At 34.1% G+C, this 19475-nt stretch overlaps 1 protein-coding gene and 1 pseudogene across 4 annotated transcripts in view; both read left to right on the forward strand.

The window, feature by feature from the left end:
• Positions 1 to 19475, forward strand: part of LOC145259682 (uncharacterized) — a 94807-nt gene that overhangs the window by 43319 nt on the left and 32013 nt on the right. For all 4 annotated transcript variants that reach the window (XM_080117348.1, XM_080117350.1, XM_080117346.1 and 1 more), the window contains exon 2: positions 14003 to 14108. The gene's annotated coding sequence lies outside the window, so the exon portion shown is untranslated. The remainder of the gene's footprint in view (positions 1 to 14002; positions 14109 to 19475) is intronic.
• Positions 15684 to 15820, forward strand: LOC145260032 (U2 spliceosomal RNA; annotated as a pseudogene).

Genomic DNA, 19475 nt, shown 5'->3' on the forward strand with positions numbered 1-19475 from the left:
GCTGTCTGAAAATATCGATTTTCTGACTCAAATGCACCTACATTTTTTTTTATTTATTTGTTTTTTGTGTTTTTTGTATTATTTTTTTTTTTTGCTTTTTATGTTTTTTGTTTTGTTTTTGTTTCTTTTATTTGTGTTTGTTTTTGTTTCTTTTATTTTTGTTTGTTTTTGTTTTTTCTTTGCAGAACATGATTGAGTTTTGCAAAATCCAAAATAAAAACAACAATAGTCCGCCTCTTCTTCTTTCTCCCCTATTTCTCTGTCTGAAGATACTGGCCTCCTGACTTTAAGAACTTCAAACATAGAAACATTTCATTTCACTTTTTTGAAAATAAACTTTTCAAGAAATTGACAACAAAAAAAAAAAGCAACAATTAAACCTTTTCCTGAAATTAGATGACCCCCTCCCCCCGTGGTTGAAATGCCATGAAACAAAAATAAACTCCAAATTCACAGACTATATGTGGAGTACCTGTTGTCATAGTTGGACCGGTGAATCTGTCTCATTTGATAAAGTGCACAAGCGTCTCTAGTTTGATTGCACCTCCTCCATACACCCTTTCTTCTTTACAACCACTCTCTCACAGGCGTCATGTTGCTAGTCTCAGTCTTTTTTTATATAAAAATACTACTTTGATGTGTGTTCTTCAGAAATAGCTGATCTATACCCTATTACCTTTGTTCCAGCTCGTTTGACTTGTGAGTCTAGTAACGTCCATAAATCCACTGTTTTGATACCTAAATGCAATACAGCGTCCGCTTCCAGTAGCTTCTTTCCAAGAACCTCAGACTCGTGGAACTCTATTCCTACGTATAATTTGAGTCCTTTCAAAAATAAGGTCAATAGGGATCTCCTGTCTTGGAGTAGAAAGTGAATCTCTGGTTTACTTTCCGCAGTCTCGTAACTCTTTCTTCCCTTTGTCCTTTAGTTCTCACATTCCATCAGCAATGTTTCTGACTAAGAGGGAAGAATTGCTGTTTTCTGGGTCACAATCTATTCCACCTAATACTTATCGTTGGAAAATTTTTGACCTGGAAGTAGTATTTTTATATTTATTTTTTATAGCTCCTTGCATCCGGTGGCTTCAGACCTTGTCTGGAGCGATTTCCATTAAAACAAAAAGTCCTCTTTTGTTCTTGTTAGCTCTTTGCAATCAAGTGGCTTTATGTCTTTCCTAGAGCAATTTTAAAAAAAAAGAAAATAAACATTCACAGCAAGAATTCATCTTCCACTACAATTACAAAGAATTTTCCTTTTTTTTACTCTCCTCCCCCCCCGCCATCAAATGTATCAAACGAAATTCCCGTGAATAGTTTCCTTCCACAGACTTTCCCATCAATGAAACGCATTATCACGCAATACAATTTGGTCATCTTCAGATGTAATGGTCCTGGATATGACCTTAAACTATATCCAGTGGTGAGACCCCAGCTTGTGGGCTTTGGGGAGTGTGGAGCCGCCCTTTAATTGCCATTGCTCCCAGATCCACTCTGACCACGATTGGTAGTACCTGTTAGGGTCCAAACTATGGATTAAATAGAAACCGACTTGAAAACAAAAAATATATTCTATTAAAAAAATTTTCTTTAAAATCTTTGGATTCGGCATTAAATAACCTGAAAAGGGTTGATATGCCGTAAAACAAAAACAACCAAACAACCAATCAGATGTAATGTCAGCAAAAAATTGCCATGAACTGTTCTTGTAAGAAATTCAAATTTTGTCTATTCCATTCGTTGCTTTCAATCCTCTCATAATATTCATCATTCAATTGACTGTTCATCCATCCCATTAACTTTATCCTTGAGTGGTTCTTTTGCTTCAATATGTGGCAACTACTTAAAAGAAGCAAACAAAATGTTGAAAACGGAATTTTCTACCTAAGGTTAGAGAAACCAGAAAAGTGGAAAATTCCCTTAGAAGTTAAGATTAGAATTAGGGCTACATGTCAAGATATGACATCACATGGCTGACGGAATGGCCGTGTGCTACTCTCAGGGATTAAATAAAATGTCCATTTGAAATTCTGTGCAGATTATCTAAGTTAGATGAGACGCACCTTATAAGCTTGGAGGTTACATCGACAAAACATTGCAGAAATAACACTCAAAACGAGAAAGTTTGAGGAGAAATCCTTCACGACCGAGACAATTTTTATTTTTGTTCCTTTTCTCCACATTAAAAAAAGCGACCTTCTTGGTTTCTAACTCTGTCCCGTGGGAAAGCATTGTAAATAGGAACTCTCAATGCTGGTGAAAAGAATTCGTCTGCTGTAATACTACCGTTGTGGCGTTGTGCTGACCACCTTACGGATAACAATGCACTCCTGCACTTACAATAAAGACCTGTAGAATGTGTCTCTCAACTTGACAGACTAACGTATAACCATTCTCTTTATTTGTTTTTCTGTTCAATATATTTCATTTCCAGTAAATACTGAGTTGTGTCTCTTCCAAATTATTACGGGGGTGGGGGGACCATAATGGAAACAAAGTTAGCGAGGAGGAGTATAACATTTTGGAAGAGCTTAATAGCTCTGTATTAAAAATCGAGCTTGTACTATAATTTGGCCTCGTTGTGGAGACAAATTCTTTTTTCTTCCCTCCTTTGCCTCCTCTTCCCCCCTCTCTTCCTCCTTTTGTTAGCACATCTACGTCAGGCAAATATTTTACCATTTCATGTGCATACATGCACCAATTATCATATCCAAGGCCACATTTTTAGATTACAAATGAAAATCAATTATCTCATGAATTAAATGTCGATAAAGAAGCGTTAGACGATCCGTTTCTCATCAAACTGTTGTTTTTACATTCTATATCCCTATTGTTATTCTTTTGTCTTGGACTTTTTTTTTATTTGATTTTTATTTATTTGTTTATTTTTTTTTTTTCGATTTTTATTTTTTTTTTCGATTTTTATTTATTTTTTTTTGTTTTCGATTTTTATTTTTTGTTTTCGATTTTTATTTTTTGTTTTCGATTTTTATTTTTTGTTTTCGATTTTAATTTTTTTTTTCGATTCTTATTTTTTTTTTTCGATTTTTATTTTTTTTGTTTCGATTTTTATTTTTTTTTCAATTTTTATTTTTTTTTCAATTTTTTTTTTTCAATTTATTTTTTTTTTTCGATTTTTATTTGTTTTTTCAATTTTTTTTTTAAATTTTTATTTATTTCAATTTTTTTTTTCAATTTTTTTTTTTTTTTAATTTTTTTTTTCAATTTATTTATTTTTTTCGATTTTTATTTTTTATTTTTGTTTCGATTTCCATCAGCAATGACTTTAAAATTTTAGAAACACCATATTTAAAAAAAAAAAAATTGCAAATTGCTTTGCTAATCACCATCAGTCATGCATATCACAAACTAGCTTAGTTTCAATGGCAAAAATTTACATAAAAGTGAGAATGTGAGAGTGAGAGGACACTTCTCAACCTATATACTCAACAAATTTTTTATCTACAGACTTGAAATTTGATATAAAGGGTATTTAGATATGTGGAAAACTTTTTAATCGGTTTTCATCCTGAAAAAAGTGCTAAGGGGGTAAAAATTGAAAAATTGGTACATTGGGGGGACTGGGTCATTGGAATTTTATCTATTTGTCAGCTGTTTCATGAATGCGCATGCATGAATTGCTCACGTGAAAGATTCCTTATTCTAGGAAATAATTAGGTTTGAAAACATTTTAAAGATCGAGTCAAGCTGGCCGAATGGTTATGGTACTTGACTTGGTGCCTTTAGGTTTTGGTATCGATCTCGGCTAGTTCTTTTTTTTTTTTTTTTTTGACTTACAAGAAGTGAACGTTTTAGAAAAAAACATAATACTCGCATGCACATGTCTGTGTGAATCAAAATATATTTATGTATATTTTACGACCAGGCAACGTCGGGCGGCCTGCTAGTGGTTTAATATAATGACGTTCCTTTCAATTCCAACTTGCAAGATCTCCTTTATTTTGGCAGTTATGTTGATAAAATTTTGATATAAGCATGGCTTAATCTTTTCGTGTTATAAATGTACTAGCAGGGACTACCGACATGGTCCGGGATTGAATGAGAATTAGAAAATATTTCATCTTCCCATACTTTTGTCATCGAAATCGGTGAAATGTCCCTTTTTTTTTTTTTTTTTTTTAATCGATTGTCTGCTATAGTTAGGTACCCACCGTGGTGCACCAGGAGGAAGGCTTACATGTCTCTCTGCAATGAATTTGTTCACAATAAATTATAGTCTATATTTCACTGTAGAGAACCTAATGTTGATTTTATAAAATCATTGGTAAATAATAGCTTCACTTGAAGGAAAGTAATTTTCCGTTTTGATTCAAACAAGATGGCGGCAATTTTTCACATGTTAACACAAATTTGTTTTGCTTAATAATTCAGTAATATTCAGGTAATCCCGACTGCATAATTTGGAAGCTACCATTGTAACTTGTTAGAATTGACAAAAAAAATCAGTTGAAACCAGTTTTTTTTTTGTTTTTGTTTTTTTATCGGAAAACTCCAAAATCTCGTCCCAATAGTGTAGAAGCGCCAAAACTTTTAATGTGATCAAATGCATTTTTGCAAGACAATATTAAATTGGCTACGGAATTATGACTAAAGTTTGTTGGGAATTATTAATTTAGGTATTTTTGTGGATTATTTTTCTCAAATCCAATGTAAACAAATTCTTGCTGAGCCGTCCCCTTACAAAAATCAAATTCTACCCAATTTATACCATTAACAATTACTATAATACTACTTTAAATTCATTTCAGCTTATTCTCGAGTGGCCTTCAGGCCTTGGTAAGTGGTGACTCCAAAGTAAAAAAAAAAACTTATATAAAGACTGTTCATATCTATATGAATTATATATATTATATATATATTATATATATATTATATATTTATATTATATTATATATATATATTTATATTATATTATATATATATATTTATATTATATATATATATTTATATTATATATATATATTTATATTATATATATATTATATATATTATATATATTATATATATTATATATATATATTTATATTATATATTCATATTATATATATATATTTATATTATATATTCATATTATATTATATATTCATATTATATATATATTTATATTATATATATATTTATATTATATATATTTATATTATATATATATTATATATATATTTATATTATATATATATTATATATATATTTATATTATATTTATATTATATATATATTTATATTATATTTATATTATATATATATTTATATTATATTTATATTTATTATATATATATATATATATTATATTATATATATTATATTATATATAATTTATATTATATTATATATATTGTATATATATATATCCTTCATAATCATAGTGCACGATAACTTAATTTTTTTAATTAGAGCCTTAAGTCTGAATTTCCGGGTTTGTATTACTATACACAGATTGGAAAAAGTTGTAAAAAAAAATAAATATGTAACAAATAAATGTTATCAAACATAGTGTTCACCGATGTATTGGAAAATTCAAAATGATGCCCGACTTTCTGTTGAACACTGTAAGTTGAGGAAAATGAGTTAAAAATAAACAAAACTGTACAAAACACTGTTAGAAACTCGCTCCATATGGTGCCGTGACATAGGCTGACATATATTCGGTGGGTTTCTAACAGTATTTTGTATAGTTTTTTATTTTCAAGTCATTTTATCAAACTTACCGTGTTCTTCAGAGAGTCGGGCGCCATTTTAAATTTTCCAGTACATCGGTAAACACTGCATGTTTTTTCGACGACCCGAATAAACATGTTACATTAAATAAAAACACTAAAAAAGTATCCAGGTAGGTAGAAAAATAATATATCTTGCTTTTGATAACATTTATTTGTTATATATATTTGTTTTTTAACAACTCCGAATTTCCTTGTGAGGCGTATTAATAATAAAAAATGAGAACATCTCTCATTTCGGAATCCATCTCGGAAGATGGTAAATGCGAGAAATTAAGATTTCGCAACTGATGTTACTACGCTGATGCTCTAAAAATAGTCCGTCTAATTTTGGCGAAGGTGAACGGAGCGATGTGTGAAATATTCTGGAACGAACGAACAACATCGGCGCTAATGCAATGGCGGCTGCGGCGCGCGGCGGTACTGCCCCAGATTCGAAGAACATGTTCCTAAAAGTAATTCTAAGGAAATGTCTCGATAATCAATAGGGGGAGGGGGGTTATATACTAATTTTTTTTCTTTTTTTTTTTTTTTTTGTTACCCAGATCCATTAACCTCACCTTTGTGTGTCTCTGTGAACTTTCGTTTTTCGAAGTGTAAATCCGATATATGGATTTCTTTCCTTTATTTACTGACAAACACCATGTGGGCTTTTAGATCTCTTCGACCCCCCCCCCATTTCTCCTCCCCCTCAATCCGCTGGAGACGGCGGCGGCGGCGACTTTTAAGTGTTTTATTGATTTCTTAATTGTTCTTGCAGGTAAACAAAAGGTTGCAAACAAAGAAAAGAACTAAAAGCCGTACTTGTAACGACATAACTGGATTCATTTTACACCAACAAGTAGTGCACTTTCTACACAGAAATGTAAATGAAATTATGCTTCCCCTGTGTTCGCCCTCCTCCAATGTTGACTGGCGGCGGTGCCGTGCCCAGCGTGGCCCGGATGTGTAGAGGTGTATTAAGGACCCCCGGGGGAGGAGATGAAAAGTCATGTGTGGTTCGTCGGCGTTGCTTGTGGGGTGGGGTGGGGTGGGGTGGGGGGCTAAAAACAATAAATTGGGGTGGGGGGGGGAAGGCGAAAAAAAAAACAGTAGGCAGTTTAGGTGGAAAGAAGAAAAAAAGGTGATAGTAGGCAGGCAGACTCGAACCCGTAACGCGAAGGGGGGGTGCGTTACATCTTTGCCGATGTCTTCATAGTCCGACCAGAAGTTCAGAACGTTTAAATTAAGCGAGGTCAATCCAACCGATACGATGACTTGCAAAAATGTCGACTCAAAAAACCGACCTCACCTTGTAAAAAAAACTGTTCAGTTTAGGGTGAAGGAATTTGGCTATTTTTTCCATATTTGTCGTCCGAAGGGTCGATTTAAAACGATACGAATCTCCTGAAGATCCGTCGCCTCTGTCGAAAGTTTTTGCCACACACACACACATTTTGCTTTTTATGTTTATAAAAGAAGTAGATAGAAGATAACATCTCGGTGGAGTTAAGAAGAAACTAGAAAGTTATTAGTAAAACTATATTGATATAGAAAAAAAAAAAGAAACGAAATAAAAAAAAATGTATGTTCTACGTACTCGTTACAAAACGAAGATATCATATTCCAAAAATTACGTAAATCGATCAAGTTGTTTTATTATTATGTTGGTTAACTTCACGATGTTGTGATGGTTTACCCCCCCCCCTTTTTTTTTCTTCATAGAAAAGCGGACTTTTACACCAAAGCTAGTGAGCATAATCAAAGAGTCAATTAGATGGAAAGCACCTGGCGTAGGAGGTTTGCCGTGCCAAGCAGAACTGACTTCTGGAGTACAGTGATGTTACACTTGATTCCCAAGTAGTTCAACTGTTTCTCAAAATCTGGAATTGAGCCAAGCGCAGCTATGATTATTGGCACGATGGAAGTTTTCTTATTCCACAATCTAGCAATCTCCACCTTCGGTTTCTGATAGTTCCGCAGTTTCTCGTTCTTCTTGCCTGTTAAGTTGTCGTTTGGGCAAGCCACATCAATGATTTAACATTTAATGGTCTTTTTGTTTACAAGTACAATATTCTGTTTTCTGTTTATTATTATTATTATTATTATTATTATTATTATTATTAAAGAAAAGAAAATTTTATGACAAAGTGAGTCGTGTTTTCATCGGCCATGATGAAATCCGATGAAATAAGGGGAGAAAACTCGAATTGAAGTGTGGATGTGAAAATCAGCCTCATGTTCAATAGTTTAGTAGTAAAATCGCTAAGAATCGTAAATTTTGATTTTTTTTTTTTTTTATAACTACTAGATCGATTTACATAATTTTTGGAATATGACCTCTTCTTTCTGTAACGAGTACGTACATCATACAGACGTTTCTGTATTTTCTTTTACTTTTAATTGCTGCCATAATTGCCAATCTGAATAAACACCAGAATTTGATTAGTAAGTTTGATCCTTTGAAGCATTTGTAAATAAGACATCCCACTGTTCTCCGGTTTGTTTGGAACCGAAAAACAAGCAGGCCAATCTCTAAGTAGAGGTGAGTTCTAAATGAGAAAGAAAAGGAAAAAAGTGGGGTGGAGGGGTTTCACAAATGGTATCTGTTGAAGATAAATGCAAGTTAGTAGAGGACAGGGGCAAAATAAAAAAATAATTAAAATGGGAATCTTTGAAATTGGCAGAGACGAGAGGAGTCATTCACTGGATTAGCTAAGAGACTAAAAACTTATCCAAAGGGCTGGGGGCTCTGTCGGTGGGGCATTAGAATGCGCCGACTGCCCCCCCCCCTGAAGAGGGTAAAAGTCGCTCAATGGGGGTCCTGGATATGACCTTAAACTATATCCAGTGTTGAAGCCCCAGCTTGTGGGCTTTGGGGAGTGTGGAGCAACTCTTTAATTACCATTGCTCCCAGGTCTACTCTGACTCGGAGTGGTAGTACCTGTTAGGGTCCCAACTATGGGTTAAATAGAAACCGACGTGAAAACAACAAATATATTCTATTAAAAAAAATTTTTTCTTCAAAATCTTTGGATTCGGCATTAAATAACCCGAACAGGGTTGATATGTCGTAAAACAAAAACAACCAACCAACCAAAGGGCTTGGGATCCGACAGAACTAGAAACGGCGTACACCAGGCTAAGGCAAGGAACACGTACTTGACTCCTCTTCGTACACACCAGCTATTTTTATCCACCGTTTCTTCAAAAATCACGGAATACATTTTGATTCTTGATTGAAAACGAGGAAATAAATGTCAATCCAATAATCATATTGCCTTTCCTTTGTGTAACTTCACGTGTTGTCATCGCCATCTTTAATTATATCACCGCATGTTCCGTGACCAGTGTCGTTGTTAAAATACAACACGAAGATTCGTGGTTCGAGTTTTTATTAAAATTTTGGACACTAAGATTACGAAGAGATGGATAACTTGGTGAGTAAATTGAAAATTACGGTTAACTAGAACAATTAAGCATATTATTCTGATTCTTCGGACTACTGTTCTCGTCTTAAGTGTTATTTTCTACAATGTCTTTTGGCCGATGTAACCTCAGATCTTCTTCAGATGTGTCTTGTTAAAATCGTGACTCTTTCTGTCGAACTGTGTGGGGGAAGAATCTTTCTGTCGAACTCTGGAGGAATTTCGAGTTTGAAAGAAAAATTCCAGAATTCAACAAGATAGACCTGAAGAAGGTCGAAGGTTACATCAATCCTTATCTCAAAAAACGAACGTATAATGGATCTATTTTTTCTTCAAATATTACTCGGCCCTAAAACTATAATATTTTAGCATGTATTTTGCACGATTAAAGCATATAGGACAAAAAACCTTAAAACAAGTTTTTGATGAGCCGTTCCATATAAGTTAACAAATTCACCAAATTTCCATTACTAATGATTACTATATTGTCCAATTTCTACTGTACACTCTTTAATACTTATCCTCGGGTGGCATCAAGGCCTTGATAAGTGGTGATGCCCATGTAAAAAAAAAGTTGTTTTTTTTCAGTCACTTGAAGGTTGGGATGAGGCGAGGGATGTATCCGCCGAAACGTTATGAAAATGAGACGAAACGTTATGAGAATAGTAGTCCGAAAAATAATCCGCATTTTTTATTTTATTTGAAAAGATATTCATCCCTCTCGACTACTTTCTTTCATCTCAGTTATAGTATTTCATCCATTTGTTTACAAAAGATAATGGTTTTGAGGATCTGTTTCCTGGCAGTCAATATCTAAGAACAAATGTTTGATAACAATGCCCACCTTTTGAGTTATCGTACACATCTCATATTTCTACAAAAACTAAATATGTTTGCAATAACCGAGTTAATGGTGGAATCTGTATCATTTTTTTTTCAAGGACAGCCAAAGGTTTACAGGAATATTTGTGAGTTCATTGTCTGCCCACACTATTTTTAATACTGTTCATACGTACTGTTTGTCTCTCCGTATGTCACTTTGTGTATGTGTATGTCTGTCCTCTCTCTCCTTCTCTGTCTTCACTGTTTTCTCCTCCCCCTCTCTCTCTCTCTCTCCTTCCTCTCTCTCTCTCCTTCCTCTCTCTCTCTCTCCTTCCTCTCTCTCTCTCTCCTTCCTCTCTCTCTCCCTCCTTCCTCTCTCTCTCTCTCCTTCCTCTCTCTCTCTCCTTCCTCTCTCTCTCTCCTTCCTCTCTCTCTCTCCTTCCTCTCTCTCTCTCCTTCCTCTCTCTCTCTCCTTCCTCTCTCTCTCCTTCCTCTCTCTCTCCTTCCTCTCTCTCTCTCTCTCTTTCCTCTCTCTCTCTCTTTCCTCTCTCTCTATCTTTCCTCTCTCTCTATCTTTCCTCTCTCTCTCTCTATCTTTCCTCTCTCTCTCTCTATCTTTCCTCTCTCTCTCTCTATCTTTCCTCTCTCTCTCTCTACCTCCTCTCTCTCTCTCTACCTCCTCTCTCTCTCTACCTCCTCTCTCTCTCTCTACCTCCTCTCTCTCTCCTTCCTCTCTCTCTCTCCTTCCTCTCTCTCTCTCCTTCCTCTCTCTCTCTCCTTCCTCTCTCTCTCTCCTTCCTCTCTCTCTCTCCTTCCTCTCTCTCTCTCCTTCCTCTCTCTCTCTCTCCTTCCTCTCTCTCTCTCTCCTTCCTCTCTCTCTCTCTCCTTCCTCTCTCTCTCTCTCCTTCCTCTCTCTCTCCTTCCTCTCTCTCTCTCTCTCCTTCCTCTCTCTCTCTCCTTCCTCTCTCTCTCTCTACTTCCTCTCTCTCTCTCTCTACTTCCTCTCTCTCTCTCTACTTCCTCTCTCTCTCTCTCTACTTCCTCTCTCTCTCTCTACTTCCTCTCTCTCTCTCTACTTCCTCTCTCTCTCTCTACTTCCTCTCTCTCTCTCTACTTCCTCTCTCTCTCTCTACTTCCTCTCTCTCTCTCTCCTTCCTCTCTCTCTCTCCTTCCCCCCTCTCTCTCTCTTTCTCTCTCTCTCTCTCTCTCTCTTTCTCTTTCTCTTTCTCTCTCTCTCTCTCTCCACTCTCTCCCTTACTGTGTTATTTTTACTTATCTGACGTTCATTCACCTGTGGGTGTTAAGAATAACACCATAATATTTGACATTTCCTTCCTCACTTGTTCTTTTTCTAACAAAATCTGAATTGCTGGACAACTTTCATCTTTAGCAAATTTGTCGTCTTCAATATTGTTCGTTGCTTTCCAATGCCGCACTTTCACACCTAAAATCTATGAAGCACTGATATTTTTCCTCTCCTTTTGCAAACTCAATCATGTTCTGCAATGCCGAAAAAACGATTTTCCTTTACAAGACAATCAAGCATAAATAAATATTTGAAGATTTAATTATAAGTTATGGTGTCTTATATACAAATAGGTTTTGTGTTCGAACCTCAAGGTTTAAGTGTTTTACCATAATTTTGTCTCTAATCATAAACATTTCAATTAAGCAGTTTTCCATACGATTTTATTTTTTCTCAGAAACTAATGGGTCGATCAGTCTAAAATGTTGTATGAACCTTTCTTATAATGTGCAGCGAACTAAGTATTATGATATCCATTCAATGCAATTAGAAATTAAGAGGAATTAGTCACCACAATACCACATTTACTCTAGAAGTTTTCTTGGAAACTACCGGGCCGATCTGGTTTGAATTTTGTATGGACGTTTGTTGTAAGGTAAAGCGAGCAAAGTACTATAATCAATTTGGCATAAAGCACTCGCTTTAAGTCTACGAGCTATAACGTTTTTCTTATTTTTAATGGGGTCAAAAATGTAGATCTCTAGCTTTAATATTATACAAAAGAAACTTTGTCTGTGCGAGTAGTTCGTTCCCTATAGACTCGGAAACGGCTGGGAAGATTTTTATGCCATTTTTGCACATAGGTACTTATGTACCTGGCAGTATTCTGAGCTAGGTTTTGTGTCGGAATGTCTTTGATAAGTATAAATAACTGTAATAATCAGATTGAAAGAAGGAGCAGCCGATTTTGACTAAAGTTAACACCTTACACAGTCTAACATCACGAGTGCATTTGAGAAATTTTATTATCACACAAACCAAAAGGCCTGACATATAAAATCAACAGTAGGTTCTTTGATATGACAGGGGCACATTTGAAATGAATGTTTCTGTTTAAAGCACAATTACACTATGATACTCTTTCATTTTAAACTTAAATTCAAGCCATTATATAGAAAAAATAATTTTATAAAATCAACAATAGGTTCTCTACAGTGCAATGTAGACTGCAATGTATTCTGGACTAAGTCACTGTGGAGAGGCATGTGAAGCTTCCTCCCTGTGCACTGTGATTAGTCCCCAGCTAGAGCAGGCAATCAATCAATTTGATTGTAAAATGGTCGATTTCACCGATTTCGATAGGAATGTGAAATATTCATTGATCATCATTCAATCCCGACCAAAGTCGGGTCTCCCTACTAGTTCACTATATTTACCTATTTTTTTTTTTTTTTTTGCATACACAACTCTAGACTGGTTTGCAATATCCGATTAGAAACATTGCATTAAGTATTTCTTGTTAAAATATTGAATAAATTATAGCAATCGCTTTGTATTGTACGATAATATTGATCGTATACTTTAGAAAATCGATTTTTTTTTTTTATTATTGATTATTCCTACATTGTGTGTCATTTTGGCATGGCTTAAGATTTTGCAAGTGCTCCAAGCTATGGGCTGTTCTAATAAATAGTGTATAGTAGTGCCTATATGATAGTAGTACTAGAAGGCTACCTGGCATTGCCTGGTTGTAAAATATGCTTAAATATATTTTAATTTATGCAGATTTCGTACTTATTATTACATAACCAATTCTCTATTGATTATTATATTGTACCCAATATATAGCAGTGATTTCAAAGGTTAAAGAAAATATGTTCTGTTCTCTAGCAAAAATATAACTAGGGTGCTGTCAGCTAAAATTAAAACCAAAACATATAGCTCTCTAGGGCAAGTCAACTTAAAGTGCTCATCTATGTAAGATGTTAATTTTTAAAGTTTTGATAGCCGTCAATCTTTAGGTCAGTGAGAATCGGTGGGAAAATAATACAGCTATTAGATGAATAAAAAATCCACAGTACACACAATGTTTGGGGGTCGACGACTTGTCAGTGGGATCAAACTGGGGTCAGATTGTACGACCCATATTTGATGCAATAACTCGCTAATGTTTATAGACTGCAGATACAGATGATTGTCCATCGAGATACCATTGGTGCACTAAGATTCTGCCAGCATCATCTATCAGTTGTTACAAAGGACCTTCTGTCTAACTGCTTTCTGACAGCGCTACAATGTTTTGTGGAGTAAATTTCTGAAGAAGCAGTGCTGCTTGTTTGTATGCTTGTTCTACAAGTACTTTAATGGTGAATGCTCTGATGAACTCCAAGCACTTGTACCCCCCTCGACGTGAACACCCCCGACGAACCCGACTAGCAACTAAATCCCACCCCTTCACAGTAGAGATCTCTAGATGTAAGAGCGCCCTCTACTCCAATAGTTTCTTCCCCCAGAACTGCTAAACTTTGGAACTCGCTTCTGGGATTCTGCTTTCCCAACTGTACTGACATGCAGAATTTCAAGTGTAATGTGAACAGACATCTTGCCACTCATCTCCCTTCATAATACCTCTGCAACTTATGTCCCCGATAGTAGCCCCCTACATCAAAGTGGCACTGTGCCTTGTTTGAGGTGAAAATTGAATAATAAAAAAAAATATATATATATATATATATATACATTCAAATCAATTCTTTTGCTTATTTGTGAACCAAACTTTCACTTTTCTTTTTCAGATTTTCTCCATTGAGAAGGCACCACAAATTATTACGCATCTTCCCAGCATGGGTAGAAAGTTCACGAGCTTATATTCACACGTATATAGAAGTACAGTTTTAATCCGTGAGTATTGTAGTGGTAAAATTTTATCCATTTTTATGGGTAGAAACGCCACAATTTAAATTTACATGCATAAAGAAATATAGTTTTAATCTTGATAGGAATGGTAAATTTGGATTTATTTTATGGGTAGAACACCACAATTTATATTTATTAAAAAAAAAAAAAAAAAAAAAAAAAAAAAAGTACAGCTTTAATTTTGAGTAAAGTATTGGTAAAATTTTAATAATTTTCAATATTGTATCTTTATTCATAACTAGCTGTACATATCTGGCATTCCTCAGGATGCTGGAAACCCATTTTAGCTCATAATCTTTTTTATTTTATTTTATTTTTTAAAAACTTTTATGGAAAAAAAGAAATGAAGTTTTAATTGTAAGGGAGACAACTCTTCGATGTCCTTTAAAAAGTTCTTCATTGTGCTAAATGTGATTTCTTGCTAATTAGGTGAAGATGATTCATGGGATAGATTGTCTGTGCCAGAGTAAGTAATTTTAGAAATACTGTTAATACTGTCCATAGATATGGTACAGCAATCACTAATGATTAGTCGTTTTTTTTTTGTTTTTTTTTACACAATAAGTCGTTCAAACTAATAAAATACAATAAATTCATTTACAAGAATTATTGTTTGTTGAGTAAAACAGGAATTGTATTCATATTTTGTAATTTTTGTATTATTTGTGCAAGTCAGACTATTCTTATCTTCATTATTATTTCTACGTTTCGGCCGATGTAATCTCCGACTTTCTTCAGATGCATTTTTTTTTTTAACTTGGGAACCATTACTGAAATTTGATATTTTATTTAATCCAAGGAAGTGGATCGTTCTTATTTCATCAGTCATGACCAGGTAAAAGTGTATATAATAACGTTGGGATGATAAACCGGAATCAGAAAAATTTAAACTTTTGTGTAGCCGTGTCGAACACTAGTAGTTTCTCGTCCGCCAAGAAAAACTCGCAACACAAATTCATTGATTAGAAAAATATAAAATTATTAAAATGAAAATGTATTAGATACATTTTGAAAGCCAAATCACAATGCAACAACCTTAACTGAACAAAATTATTTTATTTCTTGCTTCATGTGCACTCTTCAAGCAGTAGACGGAAGGGGGATTAGGTGGTAGTGACAGGAGGTAGCAGATTCAGCGGCAACTTGTGGCTGTTGTCACTTTTCAGTCGCGTGCGAGCGACTCTATAAGTCATTCCGTCAGTCGGTCGCTCGCTCTGTCGGTCTGTCCGTAACACTTTTGTGCTTGGCCTTTTTGGTTAAGATCAAAGGTCTATTGTTAATACATGCTGTTCTTAGCTTTTTAAGCTTTTCTTGGCCTTTTGGCCAAGATCAAAGATCTCAAAGTGTAGTATCTGTTCCGGCAGATACTGCAAGCAAAGACTATATGTGGGGTCGCCCCCACATATAAGACTTTGGTCAATGTAGAGGCAACCCTTCATACCAATTGTCACTATCCAGCTCCCCTACTCCCCGGGGAGTTGGTCCCCATTTCCCCTTCACTCCTCACATTAAAAATCGGCCTTGTGCCTACTTTGCTCGGTGAGGGGAGCAAATAAATACAGCTTTTCTTGGCCTTTTGGCCAAGATCAAAGTGTAGTATCTGTTCTTACTACACGCTGTACTTATGTTTGTAACTTTGTGATATAAAGTGGGGGATCACTTTTCTGTATTAATTTAATGTAAAATGATCACCCACTTTGCAACCAGTCAGTCTCAAAGCCATTCAAGTTGTTTTTGAAGGATTCCAGTTATTTTTTAAGCATTCAAGTCATTCTTAAGGTCATTCAATTCATCCTTAAGTTCATTAGTCATTTTAAGTCATTTACTTTTTATTTAAGTCATTTCAGCCCATTTTTCGATCATTTTAGTTTATCTTTAAGAATTTCATGTCAATCTTACATTCACGCATTCATTCATTACATGAGAGCAAGCGACTAATTGCTATCTGCCTTGTTTTTTGTTTCTTTTTGACTGACTCAATTCTCTTCTGCCTCGCCTGCTTATATTGACCTGTTCTCTAGCAAGTGTTTCAACACTGACAGCTGTGAGGTCAAGTACTTGACCTATTCAACTCCGGAGACATCAGTTTTGACAGCTTCATGCCATCGCTTGGTGTGTTTAGCCTCAAACTGCTGTGTGTGTTTGTGTGTATACATGCACACATTCTCAATGCATGATATTTTTAGTTATCAGAAAAATTGTGCCGATTTTCCAATGCCAAAAACGATTCTTTTAATTATCTTTTTTGGATTTTGTTTAAAGCAAAATCTTCTACTGCTGATAGTAATGCTAAATAAAAAAAATTAATAGATCATATCTCAAGTGTGTTTTTACATTTGAGAAAACATTTAAATAATTAACATGTGTGTTTTATGGTGATCGGCGTAAGGGGATAACAACTCTATAATTAAATATTTAGAGATTTGAATCAGAATCGGTAATTATATCAGAATCAGGAATTTTGTCCGTAATCAGTAATTGTATTGGATTCGGGGAAAATATTGGAATCGTCCCATCACTAGTAAATGAATGTTATTTTATTATTTTATTCATGAACTTGTGGTACAATGGATAAAAGTATTGTGTAACAGTTATAAGTGATGGTCTTCTGGGGGTGGTGGGTTCAATTCTCGCTACAGTCAATATTAAAAATAAAATAAAAATTATTTAACACCACTACTCTGTCATATACGGCACAATCACGTTGAGACACTGGTTCCTGCCAGATCACCAAAGTTAAGCAACAATGAGCCTGGCCAGTATCAGATGGGTGACCATTTGGGAAAGACTAGGCGCTGTATGTACTGCGCAGAGTCATAAGAAATTTCCAGGTTGATATCTGGAGACGCATTAATTCACTGGGAGAGATGCCCCCCCCCCCCCAGTCTTAGTTAAGACATGCATCTAGGAGAAAGTAACTCTGATGATGCCGGCAGCAAGATGTTGGTTGTTTTTGTTTTACGGCATATCAACCCTTTTCAGATTATTTAATGCCGAATCCAGTGATTTTGAAAAACAATTTTTTAATAGAGTATATTTGTTTTTTTTAGTCGGTTTCTATTTAACCCATAGTTGGGACCCTAACAGGTACTACCACTCCGGGTCAGAGTGGACCTGGGAGCAATGGCAATTTAAAGGTGGCTCCACACTCCCCAAAGCCCGCAAGCTGGGGTATAGTCATATCCAGGACCGCAGGATGTTGGATAGCCATGGAGGAGGATGAATCTCTAGCAAATCAACGATTCTATGGTATTAAGAGTTACGTTATTTGACTGCAACTATGCAGATGATCTAAGGACAACGGATAGATGCAAATAGGGGAGTCAGATGCCGCTGCACTGGAAAAGGTAATGATGACCCACCCGATGTATTTTGCCAAATTCAAAATCATGTGATGTCTTCAGAGGAATCGGACCAACAAAGCCTATGAAGAACTCTAATCATGATTTGAGCTACGACATGAACATGCCACGATATAAGAAAGAAGAGACTCTGTTATGGCTGTTGAAAAAAGAACAATCTACTTCCATGGATTAAATAAAGAGTTTAGTTCACAAATTCGACATCAAAATTTCCAAGTTTGAAAATCTGCACCTGAAATAGGTCGACGGTTAGAGCTATCGAAATGTGAAAATAATGACCAAGGTAAGAATGGTAGTCCATATAATACAGATTCTCTTTGTATGTTTAAAAAAAGTATTTTGTTAAATAATATAATTATGAAAACGTGTTGAAAATTAATAAATGAGAAACATATTGTAGTTTGCTTGAAGCATTGTGTATAGTGTGAAAGGAGATTGGAGACACTGGACATAAGTTAGCATATACAAGAATGATGAGTAGGAATTTTGGGTTTGTATTACTGTACACATAGATTCGAAAAAGTTGTCAAAAAACAAATATAGAACAAATAAATGTTATCAAAGGCAAGATAAGTTACTTTTCTACCTAACTGTCAACTTATGTCACGGTAACATATATTGAGCGAATTTCTAACAGTATTTTGTCTAGTTTATTATTTATAATACCTTTTCCCAAACGTACCCTCTCCGAGAGAGAGTCGGCTGCCATTTTGAATTTTCCAATACATCGGTAAACACTGCATGTTTTTCGAGCTGAATAAACATGTTACACTGAATAAAAACACAAAAAATATATCCAGTTAGGTAGAAAAGTAACTTATCTTGCCTTTGATAACATTTATTTGTTCTATATTTCTTTTTTGACAACTTTTTCGAATCTATGTGTACAGTAATACAAACCCGGAATTTTCAATAAATTTCAATTATATTACGTTTATTTACTAACATGTGTTATGCAAGATGGTAGGTGTTGATATCCCTAATTTTCAAAGGTAGTATCTCTTCATCAGGGGAAAAAAAAAAAGAGATGCTACTCTTGAAAATTAGGGATATCAACACCTGCCATCTTGTATGACACATTATATTGGTAAATAAACGTAATAATATTGAAAATTCCATCTATTATTGTCATTCTTTTATATACTAACTCGTGTCCACAGTGTTTCTCAAAAACTGCGTTGACATAGCCTTCAAACACAACTCCTTTCATAGTTTTTTGATATTACAGAAATTAGAAAGCCAAATAACTAATTTTATTTTGGAGAAAAAAAAAATCACACTGTTATTTGGCTTTCTAATTTCTATAATATAATTCAAATACGAAGTATTTTCCAAGTGCCAATAGTTTTCTTTTAGTTTTTTTAACTTATTTTTTATTTTGAAAAATATGCTTAGTATAAATATCACTCAAGCAAATTATATTTGCCTTTTTTTCTTTTTTCTTTTTTTTTTCCATTTAATAATTTTTGTAAATCTTCAGCTATGGTTTTTTTTTTTTTATTGTTGTTGTTTCATGTTCAAGCAATGATTTTCATTATTAAAGAGCATTATTTTTATTTTTTTATTGTATTTTTTACTTATTTTTTATTTATCGTTTTTACTTATTGTTTTTATTTTTTATTTTATTATTTATTTTTCTTATTTTTTATTTTTACTTATTCTATTTTTATTTTTTATTTTTTTTTATTATTTATATTTTATTTTATTACTTATATTTTATTTTTTATTACTATCCTTGTTAAGACCAAATTATATACACATAACAGTGATTAAAGAATATTAAAATAAATATTTTTTACCTTTTTATATATATATATATATATATATATATATAATCTACAACTAATAATTGTTTTTCTATCAATGAACATGTTATAGAAATTTTTCAAAACAGTTTTTAAAAAGATAATTTTTTTTTTTTTTTTTTTTTCATTTTCTAGCAATAATTACACTGGGCAACAATTTTTAGTTGAATGTTCTCTAGATTTCT

Source organism: Euprymna scolopes, chromosome 35 (assembly GCF_053919585.1).
Source record: "Euprymna scolopes isolate OS-2025 chromosome 35, ASM5391958v1, whole genome shotgun sequence".
Taxonomy (NCBI): domain Eukaryota; kingdom Metazoa; phylum Mollusca; class Cephalopoda; order Sepiida; family Sepiolidae; genus Euprymna; species Euprymna scolopes.